The 19263-nt window shown below is 44.5% G+C and overlaps 1 protein-coding gene across 4 annotated transcripts in view; it reads left to right on the top strand.

Annotated features, from left to right (window-relative positions):
- Window positions 1–19263, top strand: part of HY2 (phytochromobilin:ferredoxin oxidoreductase, chloroplast / phytochromobilin synthase (HY2)) — a 317522-nt gene that overhangs the window by 121565 nt on the left and 176694 nt on the right. The window lies entirely within an intron of this gene.

Here is a 19263-nt window from a genome sequence, read left to right as displayed (position 1 = left end):
TTGTATAACAAAATGAAACTGAGCACAAAGAAACCAAGGACACAAGAAAACTTGGAAGAAAGAAATTCTTAGTAGATTATAAAATGATGAGAGCTAATGCCCTTTTATAGGAAAGGAGTGAAAAAGGCCCAAATTGCATAAAGGTAGCAGCCTGTAATGCCCCTTTCCAAGAAGATAAATTTATTTGTTCATTTTCACTTGGAGAGAAAAGCAACATAAAAAAAAGTGAAATGAATAATTACTTTAAAAAAATGGAGATAAAGAGAAAATCCATAACCTTTGATGACCCATGATATTGACCATGGTATTTTGTCCATGGTATTTGGAGGAAGAAAATTATAAAAAGGTGGATGAGAGTTCATTTGGGATAGGAATGAGTATTGATATTTTGTTAATTGTCCCGATAGCTCTAGTAGCTATGGTGTTAAGGAGAAACCCTCAATTTGTTTCTTGGTTTCGGTGTCAAAATACACACCCTAGCTGGTGGTGGTTGGTTTCATGGTTGTAAAACCACCCTGGCTAGCCATGGTGATTTCTGCAAAGAAATTGAGTTGAATCCATCCAGAGGTCGAATTTTCAAAGAAGGGTTAAAATCCTTGAGTAGTGGTGAGTTGAATCTTTAATTTGTGAGCTAAATTGCATTATCCCTAAGGACCAGAATTACTACTAGCTGGAAGGTTGAAATGTTAGTTAAAAGGCAAATAATCAAGGAGATCAGGAGTGAGCAATTTCAGGAGCCCATTCCACAAGTTATTGCTTCAAGTATTCATGTAATTTTCCTCCAAATAGTTCCATTAATAAAATCGCTGGAGCAGCCATAATTATTTAATTTCTGGGTTTTACAATTTTTTAATTTGCCGACAATTTCTATTGTCTGAATTTGGTAAAATTTTCATGGTGTTTTTGAATGAAATTCATGGTACAATTTTCTAAAGTAAATTCCATGATATTTTAATGAAAATAATAAAAATGAATATTACAATGGTATTAGAGCTGATTTTCCTGCCAACCGAAAATGTTTATTTGAGAAAATGTTTCCGAACTAGCAAAAGAAATTGTTCGCAGAAGTATTTCAAAGAATTGAAGATTGCACCAAAAAATTGAAGATTATAACAAAAAATCCCTTGAAGATTAAATAGAAAAATTGAAGAATCTAACAAAAATTTCACAAGAATGGTAGATCGGATTGAAACATGGGCGTCGTCAATGGCAGCAAAGGAAAAAAAGGTTGTAGATCTGTCGATGAAAAAGTAGTTGTGGAAGACAAAAAGATCAACTTCATTGGCATGTAATATTCCAAACTTAAATAAATAGTGATATGCAAAGCAAAAATGATTTACATCACAAAAATTTTAAACAATCAGGAAATGCTCATGAAAATCTAGAATTAAGAACCAGCTGAGCCATTTTATTAATCAATGGAGCAAGTACAATAGTATGGAGGAATGCACCTGGGCTTGCCTCAATGGCAAGCGTGACAGAACCCAGGTGATAATACAATGATCTCAAATGCTGGAAATGACTGCTCCTCTAATGCTCTGTGCTGCCTGGAAAGGGGCTGCAAAAAACTCCTCTTCCAGTGCTCAGAAAATGATGAAACTTCAGCCACAAACTCCTTGGCCAAAACCCACAAAAACCCAGAAATGGTTTGGCCCGATTTGGACTTCCCAAAATCAACCCCCAAAGGCACTATTCAATCCCCAACAATTCTACACTGTTTACTGCAAAGATACGGCTTAAAACCCCACCTCTGGTGCTCAGAAAATTATGAAACTTTATATTTGGGATCCTTGTCAAAAACCCAGAAAAACCCAAAAAGGATTTTGGCTGGTTTAGACTTCTGAAATTCGACCCCCTTGGAGCCCAACCTCAGTTGCAACTGCAAAACTCGGCCTGCTGGAAACTGCCTGTAAATCCTCTCGAAAATGCCCCCAAAGTGCTGGGCTGACCCTTGCTATCCAATCCCTGACTTCCCGGGTGAGCTCTTGGCCTAAGACACTTGCTCCTAAGCTCCACGAAAAACTGCTGAGTGGCCTCTGCGCTGTCCCCTAGCCCAGCAATTCGAACTGCTGGAATGTTGGCTCTGCTAGCTGTAAAACTCAGCAAGAATGTTGGTCTATTGCTGCTATCTCAGCTCTCTAACTCTCCGACAAACAATCTGATCTCTGCTGGCCTCTATCTCCCTCTGCGTATTCTTTGGCTTCCCAGAAATACACACTCCATGCTCTGTGCTGGTTGGTGGTGCTATGTCACTGCCCTGGAACTCCTGAAATCCTTGTAGAATTGCCTCTCTAGGGCAGGCACAGATGGTCCCTCGAAGTAGATGTTGAATCTCCCGCTTGAGAGATTCATGGCTAAACAACCGGTTGACTCAGTTAAACAACAGAGTGAACAATCAAGTGATTTTGTTTGCAAGATGTATGAATGAATCCAATTAGAGCTCTCTTCTCCTTTTATCTTTGTGGGACTTCCTTGCCTCATGTGGGCCCCTCCATCCAGCACTTCGAATTCCCTCCAAGCCATTCGAATGGCCTAGTTCGAATTCCCACGTGGGTGGCCCCCACCTTCCACTAGCAACCAAATTAAGTCGAATTTCCTCCTAAGTCCCTAAGTCGAAAACGTTGGGTTCTTTCCTTAGCCACAATTGTGCAAAAATGTGTGGAAACACTCTGTTACAAATGCGTTTGAGAAGGGACATTGCATAGCACCATTGTTGAACAAAAGCCTCCACCCATGTTGCAAACGCAAGAGAGATAGCTCTTGTAGTTGAAGGTGAAGGTCATGATCAAAGTATCAAGGACAAGTTTGGTGAAGTTGCACTTGTTGAAGAGAAATATTGGGATTTTATGAAGGATGGTTTACATTATAGTAAGATGTTTTGTGGGTGTGACAGTGATGTTGGGTTCAGTTATGTTGGGGTGGTAAAACAACTATATATTGGAGCATTTTACTTATGAATTTGGGATCTTGGTATTGTTATGCAGGTTCTGAATTGCTTGAGGGAAAGAAATCACAGGAAGGGAGGACTACAATGTCCCTTTCCAAGCAGATAAATTTAATTGTTCATTTTCACTTGGAGAGAAAAGCAACATAAAAAAAGGAAGAAGTGAAATGAATAATTAATTTAGAGAAAAAGGAGATAAAGGGCAAATCCATAATGTTTGATGACCCATGGTATTGACTATGGTAATTTGATGCCCATGGTATTTGGAGGAGGAAAATTATAAAATGGTGGATGAGAGTTCGTTTGGAATAGGAATGAGTATTGATATTTTGTTAACTGTCCTGAGAGCTCTAGTAGCTACGGTGTGAGGGAGAAACTCTCAATTTGTTTTCTAGTTTCGGTGTTGAAATACACACCTTAGCTGGTGGTAGTCGGTTTTGGTGGTTGTAAAGCCACCCTAGCTAGCCATTGTGATATTTGCAAAGAAATTGAGTCGAATCCATTCAGAGGTTGAATTGTCAAAGAAGGGGCCGAAATCCTTGAGTAGCAACGAGTTGAATCTTTAATTTGTGAGTTGAGTTGCATTATCCAAAAGGACTTGAATTACTTGTAGCTGGAAGGTTGAAATATGCAGTTAAAATCCAAATGATCAAGGAGATCAAGAGCAAGCAATCTCAGGAGCCCATTCGCCAAGTTATTGCTTCAAGTATTCATGTAATTTTCCTCCAAATAATTCCATTAATAAAATTGTTGGAGCAACAACACTTATATAAAAGGGTTTTACAAATTTTTAATTTGCATTGTGTGAATTTGGTGAAATTTTAATGGTGTTTTTGAATAAAATTCAGGGTACAAATTTTTTAAGTAAATTCCCTCATATTTTAACGAAAATAATGAAAAGGAATATTAGACAACCCTCCTCCCTAGGAGTGTGCTATTTGTTTCTACACATTTTTTCTAAGTCCAAGATACAACTAATTCAATTTCAGTCTAGTTAATTCCAAAACAACGAGAGAAACCAAATAATTAGTGAGTGCATCTTAATTAGGGTTAAAATGCATCATAATTACGCCTAGGTATCAAGCATATAAATTTTGGTAGTGAAAAAATATCATAAATGCCTATAGATCTATAGATTCTTCACTTTGTTGAAGACCAATGATTGGTCCAAACTAGTACTCCACAAACAAATTATCAACTAGGGGAAAATTATGCCTAAGGGTCGATTTTCCACCCAACCATGCAATCACATGAATTAGGTGTTGTCCCCAAATAGGGCTGAAGCTTAATGAGGTATAGGATAGGAACATAAAGTACTCCTTAGATGGCTCACTCTTCTTATAAATCAAACTAAGTATCAGACATCCAAGTAATTAGGTAGAGTGTGGTCAAGAGTCTCTTGAGCCTACATTACTCCCATACCTCTCAAAGTTATGGTGTGCAAGGATCTTACTACTACTCATGCTCCCTTTGAATACCTCTAGTTAAGCAAGTATCATACATGACAGTGGTGTCGCTTTGCATGAATCTTACTACCACTCTAGCCCTCAATGAATACCTCGGGTTTGAGGCATCAAGGGCCCAAATAAGAATAATGGCTAGGAACAAATAAGCATTAGTACCCAAGTACCCTTGATTGGTCAAGTACACTTCTTGTCCCATCTACCCACGCAGACTAGGCTAGAGCATCTATTAGGGTGCTCCAACAAACTCATAAGCAAGATAGATTCAACGACCGCCAAGGCCCTCTCACAAAGCAACAAATATTTAATATAATCTCGCTATAATAATAACTCCCTCTCAAGAATTTCTCTTGGTCTTCCCATTACCCTTACTAGATCACACATGGGGTGAAATTAGGCCTAGGGGCAAAATTACAAGTGTGAAAAAGAAGGTAAAAGGTGAACTACAACTTTAGGAAGCATTTTCAAGTCTCTTTTCCCCTGCTTAACTCCCTAGACACTAGGATAAGGTTGACTACCCTCATTGAAGATGATCCTTGTTACCGTTTGGATTAGAAATCTTGTAAAGGTTAGGCAAGATGCTAGGGTGACACCATACAAGACAAATGCCCACTATCATCTTGGCATCAGTTCTCACTCTTTAGGACAACACCATAAAAGCTATGGGAGGCTTCCCTACACAACACAAATACTTCACCACAAAATCAATAGATTAGTGCCTAGGAAATCTTCTTTGGGTGATGAGGGCTAGGAGTTAATTTGAACAAGTGCTAATCTGAAAATGATTTGCTACTGCAGAAAAATAGATACCAACAACTAAAAAACTTAGTAAATGAAAGAATAAACCCTTGAAAAAGCACAAAATTGAATGTGAACATGTAATATTCCTAATGGAAATATATAATGATAAAAAAGCAAACATAGCCAAAAACACGCAGAAAAATACTCAAGCATCAAAACACCATTTTAAAGCCAAAAACTGCACTACTAAGCCATTTTATTATAATATGAAGAGGGTACAATGAGGTGTTGGAAAGAGTGCACCTGGGATTGCTCAAGGCAAGCTAACTAAGCCCAAATGAGTAATAAGAAGTTCCCCTCAAATATGCTATTGCAAGGGTTGAGATCTTTGCTTGGAGGCACTCGTGTGCTAAAAAACACTTGCAGACTTGGCTTCTGCTCAAGTGTGCTATGTCAAATACAAGTTTTTGAATAGATGAATGAATGACCAAAATGAGTGCTTCTTGCTCTATTTATCAAAGAGCCTCCAAGATGCCCACGTGGACCCAACTCAACTTTCCCCCACCAACTTCACTCCAATGAGAGTGTGTTGCTGATGTGGGCCGCAATTTTCTATGAGTGCCCCCCACGTACCACTAGTGGTTCGATTTTCACCTCCATCCTCTAATATTTGGGTTCACATTTGATCAAAAATACATGTGGGGTCTCTAAGCCCAAGCTTCTTAAGTGCTAATGTGAATTAATTCAAAACTGGCCAAAAAATGATATTTCCCTTAGCAATGTCGTGTTGATTTGGGGTAGCATCGGATGTGCTCTAGCCACGAAATTTGGTGGAGAGGTTGGGGCACATGAGATCTCCAATACCCAGAAAGGGTATGGGCAGATTCTAAACAGATCAGGAGATATTAAAATAATTAATATTTTTATTGGAATCCCTAAGTCTAAACTTAGGGAAAATAAAATATTAATGTGTATTAATATGAATCTGTGTTAGAGTGGTCCAAAAGACATGGATCAAGCCACATCTAATCTTAGCCGTTGATTAGGGACTTAATCTCAGTCGTTGAGATGTCAACAGGAAAAGTACAAGAGGAGGCTTGAGGGTCACTTGGAGAACACACTAGAGTGATCAATCATTCTATTCGGTAGAGCGGGGTTTGCTAAGAGAGATAGAATCAGTGACCACGAGAGCAGTTGAGGGGCATTGAGTACATAGAGACAGAGAGGCAGAGATAGTGCCAGAGAGCAGCCAGAGAGAGAGACGCAGGAGCAGCTAGTGCTCACGTAGGGCCACGCAGAGGCAGCGAAGTGCCACGTAGAGCGCCAGAGGGGCTAGCGTAGCTGATGCAGAGGCTCAGAGAGCTGACGCAGGGCCTCTTGGGGCTAATTCAGGCCAAGATAGGTTGACGCAGGGCCAGCGCTGGGCTAGGAGAGGCTGATGCTGTCCAAATTGGGCAGACGCTGGGGTTTCTGGGGCAGATTGGTGCTGAGTAGCTACCGGAAGGATTATTCGGGGTTTCAGCCAATAGATTTGTCAGAAACTGGGAGGTATTACTGCCAAGGAAATTCTCTGTTGGGTAGACCGTAGACCAGTTTCGGCACCCAGATTGTACTCCGATGTTGCTTAATAAGAAAACCCTTAGATAGCTACACCGGTTTTCCCACATTGGGTTTTTCCGACGACATTAGTCCAAAAATAATGGTGTCATTTGGTGTGTTTGTTTCTGTTTCTTTTAGTTGTTGATCTGTAATATGTTGAGCATGCACTAGTGTTTATTTTCAGTATTTACATTGTAAATAACTTGTTAAGGAAAATAACAAGTAGGTAGGAATAAATCAGATAAAGTGCATGGTGGGTTTCTAACTAAGTAAAATTAAAAACTTCAACTTGGTATCAGAGCGTGGTTGCAGATCACAGGAGGACTAAAAGACATCAATCGAGCAGAGCAATAGCAGCAGAGAACAGTTGTCCCGAGGTGATAGAAGCTGTTTCTAGCAGCGCAGAAGCCATGGAGTGTGATGAGCTAGCCAGGGCCACGTAGAGGAAGCCGGGAGCTGCGCAGAGCCTCAGAGAGGCCAGTGTTGCTAACGCTGAGGGCTAGAGGGTTGATGCAAGGCATCCCAGGGCTAACGCAGACCCATCTGGGGTGACGCAGGGCCAGTGTGAGGCAGAGAGGGGCTGGCGTAGTTCACAGAGAGGCCGTTGCTGGGGTCTAGAAGGCTGCAGGAATATTGCAGAGTGGAGCTGGTGAGGTACTGTAGTCAGAACAGTACCTGACAGAGTAGGGCCAAAGGAGTTGTTACCGAGGGTTTCTAGCCGAGGAACCCGGACCAACAATGCAGTTGCATAAGACGATCAGAGTAGGGGGCATCTCGACAGGCGACAGAAGGATTTCCAGGAGGGAAATCAGGACTCAAAGGGAGTCTAGAAGAGAACTTCCAGACGGGAAGTAGAGACTCAGAGGAGTCGAACAGAGAACTTCCAGGAGGGAAGTAGAGGAGCATCATGGCACTACACGGGGTAAGAGACCAGGATAGACTGGACGGAGCATCGAACTTCGTAGTCTGGAAGGCCAGAATCTTATTAGTGCTTGACAAGAACTGTGTCAAGAACTTCGCCTTGAAGGTAATAGCTGTCCTAGTCGACCCCAGTGATAATGGCAGGTAGGAGGAGGCGATGGTGAGGGCCAAGAGCATTATCCTTGACGGGGTCAAGGATGATGTAGTACCACATAAAGCTAAGAAGGAAACGTCATTTGAGATGTGGGAGGCTCTCAAGAAGATGTACTAGCATACTTCTGTGCAGAGAGGAATGCTACTCCAGAATCAAATGAGGTTGTATCAGATGAAGAAGGGTCAATCGATTGACACCTTCCTCAGAGGACTGAATGAGATCTGAGACCAGTTGACTGCTATAGGAGCGACACCGGGTTAGGAGCTTATGGTGAGGACAGCCTTGAATGTTGTCTCAGAAGATTGGGAAGTATTTGTCCAGAGTATCCTAGGCAGAGGGACTCTCCCACCTTGGGACGAGATGTGGGCAACTCTTCGCCAGGAAGAGATCAGACGACAGTCGAAGACAGGTAGCAACAACAAAGGGATCAAGGTCAAGGAGGAGGAGGAGGATGTGGCCCTAGCATCTGAGGGAAAGCAAGAGAAGCGGAAGAAGAAAGATCTCTCCAAGATCAAGTGCTTCCACTGTGGGGAGCTAGGTCATTATGCGACCCAGTGTCCAAGGAAGAAAAGTAAGGGAGTCTTCTGAGACTAAGGCAGCGCTAGCACGGGCAGAGAAGGAAGTTTTGACAGGCGATGACTGTGCCATGAGTCCACACACACCACTTGAGCGGAAGTGGGGAGACATCGAACTGTAGTTAGGAGGACTACATGCGATGAGGGGCAGGATCCTCGAGGTACCCAGCCTCTTGGATTAGACCTTGCTACGGGAGCCCCATCGAGGAGTAGCAGGACTGGCTGAGTGGGTAGAGACGGATGCGGATGGAGCGGCAGAGAGAGCTACAGTGCAGAAGTCCCGAGACAGCGCAAAGCTAGCAGGCTGCAACAGTGCGAGAGGCACAGGAGTGTTGCACCAGTGCAGGAAGGCACAGAGAGGTGTGCAACGGTACGAGATGCAGGGAGTTGTTGCAGTAGTGCAAAGGTTAGAGAGGGAGCACTTGTCAGCGGCAGAGGGAGCTGCAGCATCAGTGGGTGTCTCTAGCCCAACAAGGAGGTCAGATTGGGAGATCAGTTACTTACTTCTCAGTAACTAAGTTGCAGTGTAGCAGTGGGCAGCACGATGCAGCATGATGAGAGGAGGTGCAGTGCAGATGCAATGCTGGGAGAAAGGACCAACAACAACACAGATGCAGAGGGAGATGTCGTACCGATGCAACAGTGGCAGTGGCAGAACCATGGAGAGCAGTACAGGATGCAACAATGCAGAGGATGTTGGGCAAGAATGCCTAGCATTAGCACAGGTACCGATGCCGGATGATCAAAGTAATACTCAGTGAGGAGTATTGCTAGAGCACAGTCCTCGCTAAGAGGGAGTGTTGATTTGGGGTAGTATTGGATGTGCTCTAGCCACGAAATTTGGTGGAGAGGTTGGGGCACATGAGATCTCCAATACCCAGAAAGGGTTTGGGCAGATTCTAAACAGATTAGGAGATATTAAAATAATTAATATTTTTAATGGAGTCCCTAAGTCTAAACTTAGGGAAAATAAAATATTAATGCGTATTCATATGAATCTATGTTAAAGTGGTCCAAAAGACATGGATCATGCCAGATCTAATCTTAGCCGTTGATTAGGGACTTAATCTCGGCCGTTGAGATGTCAATAGGAAAAGTATAAGAGGAGGCTTGAGGGTCACTTGGAGAACTCACCAGAGTGATCAATCATTCTATTCTCTAGAGGAGGGTTTGCTAAGAGAGATAGAATCAGTGATCGGGAGAGCAGCTGAGGGGCATTGAGTACATAGAGACAGAGAGGCAGAGATAGTGTCAGAGTGCAGCAGAGAGAGACGCAGGAGCAGCTAGTGCTCACATAGGGCCACGCAGAGGCAGCTAAGTGCTGCGCAGAGCACTAGAGGTGCCAGCGTAGCTGATGTAAAGGCTCAGAGAGCTGACACATGGCCTCCTGGGGTTGACGCAGGGCCAACGCTGGGCTAGGAGATGCTGATGCAGTCCAGATTGGGCAAACACTGGGGTTTCTGGGGCAGATTGGTACTGAGTAGCTGCCGGAAGGATTATTCGAGGATTTAGCCAGTGGATTTGTCAGAAACTGAGAGGTATTACTGCCAAGGAAATTTTCTGTTGGGTAGGCCAGTTTCGGCACCCAGATTGTACTCTGATATTGCTTAATAAGAAAACCCTCATATCGCTGCACCGGTTTTCCCACATTGGGTTTCTCTGGGGACATTAGTCCAAAAATAATGGTGTCATATGGTGTGTTTGTTTCTGTTTCTTTTAGTCGCTGTTCTGTAATATGTTGAGCATGCACTAGTGTGTGTTTTCAGTATTTACATTGTAAATAACTTGTTAAGGAAAATAACAAGTAGGTAGGAATAAATCAGATAAAGTGCATGGAGGGTTTCTAACTAAGTAAAATTAGAAACTTCAACCTGGTATCAGAGCGTGGTTGCAGATCATAAGAGGACTAAAAGACATCAGCTGAGCGGAGCAATAGCAGCAGAGAACAACTGTCTCGATGTGACAGAAGTTGTTTCTAGCAGCGTAGAAGCCATGGAGTGTGACGTAGAGCCAGCCAAGGCCACGTAGAGGAAGCCAGGAGCTACGTAGAGCCTCAGAGAGGCCAACATTGCTAACGCTGAGGGCTAGAGGGTTGACGCAGGGCATCCCAGGGCTGACGCAGACCCATATGGGTTGACACAGGGCCAGCGTGATGCAGAGAGGGGCTGACGCAGTTCATAGAGAGGCAGTGGCTGGGGTTTAGAAGGCTGCAAGAATATTGCAGAGTGGAGCTGGTGAGGTATTGTAGTCAGAACAGTACCTGATAAAGCAGGGCTAGAGGAGTTGTTACCGAGGGTTTCTAGCCGAGGAACCCGGATCAGCAGTGCAGTTGCACAAGATGATCAGAATAGGGGGCATCTCGAAAGGAGGCAGGAGGATTTCCAGGAGGGAAATCAGGACTCAGAGGGAGTCCAGAACATAGTTTTAAAAAATGGCCGTTTCGAAACAGAAACAGCCGAGTTGGTCCGTTCCATTGCCCTCCGGAGTGACTCGGTACAAAAAACGGCTCGGTTGGCCGAGTCAGCCATGACTTGGCCGAGTCATTGAATGACTCGGCCGAGTCATGGCTGACTCGGCCAACTCGGCCGTTTCCCGTACTGACTCGGCCGAGTCACAAACAGCGGCCCGTAACCCACTAAAACAACGATTTAACATTATTTTAATGAAATTTTAAGAGGTTTTCTGATTGGTTTGGACTTCAAGTTGTTTTATGAATTAGCTAAACGTTATTTGGGGTCCATTTCCCCGTCCCAAACCCTATTTAACACACTCAAATGCTCTCTACTATTAATATGCTATTCAAATTTCATGGTAATGTTAAATTAAGTAAAAGTGACATTCTCCTTAATCTTCATTTTCATCCTTTTACTTAAATTTTTAACATTACCATGAAATGACTTAGGATGTTTGAGAGTGGTTTTGGCCTCATTGGATTTCATATGGAGAAAGTAGAATTTTAGATTTCATTCAAAATCTAGCAGACTTATCAGTTTTTTAGGATTTCAGGATTGGAGGATTGCAATGTTTCCATTGAATTTTGTCATGTATTAGGGTAGGGAACTCGTATTTAATCAAGAGCACCAATCCCTCTATGTACCTTGATGTTAGTGACATTGGTTGTCGAATTCCTCTGGGATTTGCTCCCAAACCAGGAGCTTCTGAAAATGTCGCTCCCGCTCCCGTTTTCGCTCCTGCTCCCAAGTAACACAAAGAAGAGAAACCGTTTGGATAAAAAACGGTTAAATGATCTAGTTTATGTCCAATACAACCTCCGGCTTAGACGAAACCATTTGCTAAACAAAAGACCTGATTCAGATCCCATTGTGTTGGAAGACATTGATCCAACATCAGATTGGGTAGTGGAGAGTCGTCCAACAGAGTTTGATCCTGATGAGGATCTTGATTTAGATTTAGATATCGAGACATCAGTTGAACTTGAACATGCTGTTCAGTTGAATGCAGATCCCAATCCACCAGCCTCAGGCTCACAGCCAGCAAGGACTCCAGTTGTAGGTGCTTCCTATGCTCAGCCACGACAGAAGCGCAGCCGCATATCTACTCTATCTCAGCTTGCATCTGCTGCAGTTGCACAGCTTGCTAGTGGTACCACTTCTACAGCTGCAGTTCGAGATGATGATGATGATGAGGAGCCTTGGGCCCCCCTGTCTGACTCTGATGATGATCCAGAGATTGATCGACATGATCTTGGCTCCTCTGGCAGTAGCTACTAGCCAGTAGCTGTAGTACTAGTACTGGAGTCTGGTCACAGTTTACTTTTGTTGTAGAGGCCATTTCTAGCCTCCTTGGTTATGTGGTTTTTGTTTTGAGTCTTTGATCATGTATGACAGTGACTATGTATTGCCATTGGGTACCATTTTGATATAATGGATTGGTTCATGAGCCTACTTTGATCATATGTTGTCTTCCATCTATATTATAATGCTGTGTGTTTGGAAACATGAATGAAAATATTTAAAATTATGTTTAAAATCTTTAAAATTATGTTTTTTTATAAAATAAATAAATATTTAATGTATTTTTTACAATGACCGAGTCACTGAAATCGAGCCGGCCGAGTCATTACAGTTTCGGAGTTGGAGTCGGAGTCGATCCTCGGCCGAGTCGGAGTTTTAAAACTATGGTCTAGAAGAGAACTTCCAGACGGGAAGTAGAGACTCAGAGGAGTCGAACAGAGAACTCTAGGAGGGAAGTAAAGGAGCATCATGGTACTACACGAGGTAAGAGACCAGGATAGATTGGATGGAGCATCGAACTTCGCAGTCTGGAAGGCCAGAATCTTATTAGTGCTGGACAGGAATCGTGTCAAGAACTTCGCCTTGAAGGTAATAGCGGTCCTAGTCGACCACAGTGATAATGACAGGTACGAGGAGGCGAGAGCATTATCCTTGACAGGGTCAAGGATCATGTAGTACCACATATAGCCGTGAAGGAAACAACATTTGAGATGTGGGAGGCTCTCAAGAAGTTGTACCAACATACTTCTGTGCGGAGAAGAATGCTACTCGAGAATCAGATGAGGTCATATCAGATGAAGAAGGGTCAATCGATTGACACATTCCTCGGAGGACTGAATGAGATCCGAGACCAGTTGACTACTATAGGAGTGACACCGGATTAGGAGCTTATGGTGAGGACAAGCTGAATGCTATCTCAGAAGATTGGAAGTATTTGTCTAGAGTATCCTTGGCAGAGGGACTCTCCCACCTTGGGACGAGATGTGGGCAACTCTTCACCAGGAAGAGATTAGATGACAGTCGAAGACAGGTAGCAGCAGCAAAGGGATCAAGGTCAAGCAGGAGGTTCAGGATGTGACCCTAGCATCGGAGGGAATGCAAGAGAAGCAGAAGAAGAAAGATCTCTCCAAGATCAAGTGCTTCCACTGTGGGGAGCTAGGTCGTTATGTGACCCAGTGTCCAAGGAAGAAAAGTAAGGGAGAGTCTTCCGAGACTAAGGCAGTGCCAGCACGAGCAGAGAAGGAAGTTTTGACAGACGATGACTATGCCATGAGTGCACACGCGCCACTTGAGCGGAAGTGGGGAGATATTGAGCTGTAGTCAGGAGGACTACAGGCGATAAGGGGCAGGATCCTTGAGGTACCCAGCCTCTTGGATTATACCTTACTACGGGAGCCCCGTCGAGGAGTAGCAGGACTGACTGAGTGGGTAGAGACGGATGGGGATGGAGCGCAGAGAGAGCTACAGTGTAGGAGTCTCGAGACAATGCAGAGCTAGTAGGCTGCAACAGTGCGAGAGGCATAGGAGTGTTGCACCAGTGTAGGAAGGCACATAGAGGTGTGCAACGATGCGAGATGCAGGGATTTGTTGCAGCAGCGTAGAGGTCAGAGAATGAGCACTTGTTAGCGGCAAAGGGAGCTTTAGCATCAGCGGGTTTCTCTAGCCCAACAGGGAGGTCAGATTGGGAGATTAGTTACTTACTTCTCAGTAACTGAGTTGCAGTGTAGCAGTGGGCAGTACGATGCAGCATGATGAGAGGATGTGCAGTGCGGATGCAGTGCTGGGAGAAAGGACCAGCAACGTGGATGCGGAGGGAGCTGTTGTACAAATGCAACAGTGGCAGTGGCAGAACCATGGGCAGTAGTACAGGATGCAACAGTGCAGAGGATGTTGGGCCGGAAGATCTAGCATCAGCACAGGTATCGATGCCGGATGATCAGAGTAATATTCAGTGAGGAGTATTGCTAGAGTACAGTCCTCGCTAAGAGGGAGTGTTGATTTGGGGTAGCATCGGATGTGCTCTAGCCACGAAATTTGGTGGAGAAGTTGGGGCACATGAGATCTCCAATACCCAGAATGGGTTTGGGTAGATTCTAAACAAATTAGGAGATATTAAAAGAATTAATATTTTTAATGAAGTCCCTAGGTCTAAACTTAGGGAAAATAAAATATTAATGTGTATTAATATGAATCTGTGTTAGAGCAGTCCAAAAGACATGGATCAAGCCAGATCTAATCTTAGCCGTTGATTAGGGACTTAATCTCGGCCGTTGAGATGTCAACAGGAAAAGTATAAGAGGAGGCTTGAGGGACACTTGGAGAACACACTAGAGTGATCATTCATTCTATTCTCTAGAGCGGGGTTTGCTAAGAGAGATAGAATCAGTGATCGGGAGAGCATCTGAGGGGCATTGAGTACATAGAGACAAAGAGGCAGAGATAGTGCCAGAGAGCAGCAGAGCAGCCAGAGAGAGAGACGCATGAGCAACCAATGCTCACATAGGGCCACGGAGAGGCAACTAAGTGTTGCGCAGAGTACCAGAGGGGCTTGCATAGCTGACCCAGAAGCTCAGAGAGCTGACACAGGGCCTCCTGGGGCTGACGCAGGACCAACGCTGAGTTAGGAGAGGCTGATGCAGTCCAGATTGGGCAGACGTTGGGGTTTCTGGGGCAGATTGGTGCTGAGTAGCTGCCGGAAGGATTATCCTAGGTTTCAGCTAGTAGATTTGTCAGAAACAGAAAGGTATTACTACTAAGGAAATTCTCTGTTGGGTAGAGCAGTTTCGGCACCCAGATTGTACTATGATATTGCTTAATAAGAAAACCCTCAGATAGCTAGACAGGTTTTCCCACATTGGGTTTTTCCAAGGACATTAGTCCAAAAATAATGGTGTCATATGGTGTGTTTGTTTTTGTTTCTTTTAGTTGTTGATCTGTAATATGTTGAGCATGCACTAGTGTTTATTTTTAGTGTTTACATTGTAAATAACTTGTTAAGGAAAATAACAAGTAGGTAGGAATAAATCAGATAAAGTGCATGGAGGGTTTCTAACTAAGTAAAATTAGAAACTTCAACATGTCGCTAAGTGGGAATATCACAGTCCTCCCCATTAAAAATTGCTTGTCCTGAAGCAATGCCTGAACAAACATCCTCTCTAGCTGCTGCTCCCCACTATCACTGCCAAATGTGCCTCTGAATCATCCCTGACCTCTGTGTTGTCTTGACATGAAAGAATCCTTCAATACCAAGATTCTAGGCCATCCTGTCCAATGTGAAGCTCCCCTCGCTTCACTCACTATCTTTCCCGGTGCAAGTACTAGAAGTCCCCTGCTCCATTAGTGACTCGCTAAAGCCCAATGGAAGATCTGCATGATCTCCCCCTGTAGTATCCAACTCATCCCTAAAGGTTATTGAGCTATGAAGAGCTGTGATGCCCCAGTTCCCTGCTAGTCCCAGAGTGGTGCCACCATGCTGACGCTGCGCTACTCTCAGTATGACATACTCACCATCGTGCACGGACTATATCCTCCCCTCCTAAAAAGTGGCGAAAAATCTGTGAGAGCCAAGCTCATCCTGCCCAGGCATCTCCATGATGCCAATATCTATCCCTCCACTGCCAATCTCAACCCTGAGCCATAACAGGACAAGTCTGCCTCGCCATGTAGTGGAGGTCTCAGTGATCCCCCATGTGTCAAACCCAAAGTGAATTGGATCATCCTCTGCCATGACCCTGCTCATCACAAATTGGAGTGATTTGCCCGCCAACCGAATCCCTGGATTCCCCAAACATATGAGGAGCTCATAACTCCCACTCCTCACAAGATATCGCTGCATAACGCTGTTACTTGCTAGAACCCATCCGACCCTCATCTATGACCCCTGTATGTATCCCCTGGGAGACCCCAAGTATCAGGAGTATGTCTCACGCATGCAAACCTGCCCTGCTCCTGCCAGACCACGCAATGAAATCCACTATCCCAACTCCTGATGATACACCTGGACACTGCTCGGAGTTTGGGTACCCTCCTGTAGACGAAGTCTACCATCCACCGTCCCTCAAGTGTGAGCCTAGGGGTGGAACATATGCTACCTCGGCCATCAACCATGCCATCCCTAATCTTGTATCCGACAACTTGTGCACCTACCAAGTGTCTCAACTGGAGAGTCTCCTCCTAGCTCATGACACGCAGTGTCTCATCCAACTGTCTAGGGTGAGCCTCCCATGTCCTGCTACCTGAATGGAGAGTGTGAAGGGGCAACAACCAAACACTCTGTGACTATAAGCAACATTGGAGGATGATGGGCGGGTATGTCCCAAAGGGTATGATCAAAAGTCTACCGGAATGCTTAAGAGTAATCCTACGGATGACACTCTCTCCGCCTTGGATCTGCTAATAACCCCCTCGAAGCCCTGTCTTCTCTAAACATGGTGTCCCCAAATGCTCAACAATGTCCTCATCGATCCTAGGTGAGCTGCATCCAATGGTACACCCAATGCCCCGGTCAATAAGTCTTCTTGGAGGCAACACTCCAAGAGCTCGTTGTGTTGCATAATATGTCACTGTATACCACCAAGTATCACCGTACTCCTCGACATGCCACTGTATGCTGCAACCTGTCCCTCTACACCACTGGATACCCTCGACTATAGCTATACCATCTTGTACTGTCCTGCGTGTTGTCTGTGTCAAGGCACCAATCACTCCTTGCATGTACTCTATCCAATGTAAGGCACTCCTACTCGACAATGCAACCCAACACACTATAGTACGCCACCATGCACTTCCATGTCTACTTGTAGTCCATTGCTTAGTGGTAGATGCTCCCACACATCCTTGGATGTGATGGCCTAGAGCTGTATCTCTATGTGTCGGCTCACACCTGATTGGTATCATCATCTCCACCGTTGCATCACTATACCCGCTGCTGAATGGATCTTCACTCCAAATCCTCCTTGAGGGATTCGAGAAGCGAATATCCCTATGTGTCAGTAGTGATGCCACCACTGCTCTGTTCCTTTGCATCCTATATGCCCCGCACAAAAGTGAAGAGTCCCCAGCTCCATACAAGGCACTGTCTGGTGGCCTGCCAATGCCACCTCCTTCGACAAACTCCTGTCGGAGTATGTTGATCACCTTATGATCCTCTGTACAATTGTCATACTGAGACAACCAAAGGAGTATGTCCATAAACTGGTTGGCCATTGGTGCTGACCGAGACTCTCGTAGCAAATGTGCACGCTCAATTGCTAGGTCAATTGTACCATCTAGGTCGTAGTCAACCGACATACCTGCGAAATGATAAGTAGTCCCACTCGGATCCCAATGCCAGTCTGGGCTTCTTGTATCCCTAGTGTCTGGAAGCTCTTGCTGAGCTACACCCACATCCACCACCATCTCCATAGCCCACTCTATAGGGTACCAACTCAGAATCTCTCGCCATCCAACCCCAAGAGAGGGATCGAATGCATGAACTCCTGCACATAGAACAACCGCACCATGCGGATGCTGCACCCTGTGCAACTCTGATTGTCTCATCTCACTACCTAGGTCAACACATGAGATCTGACTAGGTAGCTCTGTCTCTCTCTCTCCAATGGGAAAAGGTGACCCAACAGTGCTGCTAACCTAGTCATCCCCTTTGGTATGTCTAGAAAACTCTGCCTCTCTCAATCAAATGCATAGGGATGGGATGATAATGCTATAGATTCTGTCAGTGTGCCTCTGAAGCGAACTGTGCTGAAATCCCAACGTGTGGTCTCTATGTTGCCCCTCATCAATGGCTAGCCCAAAGGATGACTGCACATCCTCCTCCATCATGGGCTCGACATGAGCCTCCAACTGCTCCTCCATAGACAACCCAACATGCAAGACATGCTCACCAGTGAGCTGTAGGTGATTGTCGTCCGACAACTCTGTCATAGATCTGGATGCCTTTGTACCTATTGGCTCCTTATCAATAGTGGAGACATTTCCCAACACCTCATCAACCTGTGGTGCGCTACTATCACTTGAGAACTCGGTCACAACCCAAGATACCTCATCAATGGATACCTCAACAATAGATGTATGCTCAACTGTCTCCTTGCCAACCATGGCCCCTTGAACTACTCTCTCGTCTTCTTCCTTAATCCTCCTCATCATCCCAACAAAATTCCATTGAATCTCCATTGGTTTGTGCATGCCTCTTAGTTCACAGAACTCCCAAAAAGAGAGGGATGCCTGAATGCCATGACCCAATGATTGTTATACCCTCCGGTTTGCTCCCAATAACTCACATCAGCTCCAATCATGTCTGGATTCATAATTGCAGAATGAATCAACTTCTCCCGCACATCAATCATCATTTGTTGCATCTTAATCACCTCATTCAAGGTTACTGCCATGTTATTTGATTTTAACCTTTCTTTGAATCCCATGATTTCTTAGCTTTTATTTCGGTCTTGTCATAGAAAGAAGTGTTTCCCACAGGCTGAGCCAAGGTTATGGCTCTGATACCGCTGTAATATTCTTAATGGAAATATACAATGATAAACAAAGCAAACATATCCAAAAACACGCAGAAAAATACTCAAGCATCAGAACACCATTTTAAAGCCAAAAACTGCGCTACTGAGCCATTTTATTATAATATGAAGAGGGTACAATGAAGTGTTAGAAAGAGTGCACCTGGGATTTCTCAAGGCAAGCTAGCTAAGCCCAAATGAATAATAAGAAGCTCTGTTTTCAAAACCAGCCAGCTCGGAACCGACTCGACCGAGTTGGTCCGAGCTAGGCCCTCTAACATTGACCCAGCCTTGGATTCGGTTCGGCTGGTCGAGTTAATACCGAGCCGGCCGGGTTGTCTAACAACTCGGCCAGCTCGGTATTAACCCAGTCGGCTCGACCGATTTTGAACCTACTCGGCCGGGTTGGAACAGTGGCCCGTAAAACCCGTGTTTCAATGATTTTTTTTTTAAAAGTTATTTTGGGGGACTCCAAACCGGTTCTTATTTTGCCTATGTGGTTTTTGGGGTCCATTCCCCTCTCCTAAGCCTTATTTGACCCACCCAACCCCTCTCATTTTCTCTCAACCATCTCATGCATTTGAGTGAGAATTTCAGTGAGAGTT

Source organism: Pinus tabuliformis, chromosome J (genome assembly GCF_031772625.1).
Source record: "Pinus tabuliformis cultivar Carrire ecotype Pingquan chromosome J, CPIR1, whole genome shotgun sequence".
NCBI lineage: Eukaryota > Viridiplantae > Streptophyta > Pinopsida > Pinales > Pinaceae > Pinus > Pinus tabuliformis.
Note: the sequence above shows the minus strand (reverse complement) of the source record. Positions and strands in the feature narration are given on the sequence as shown.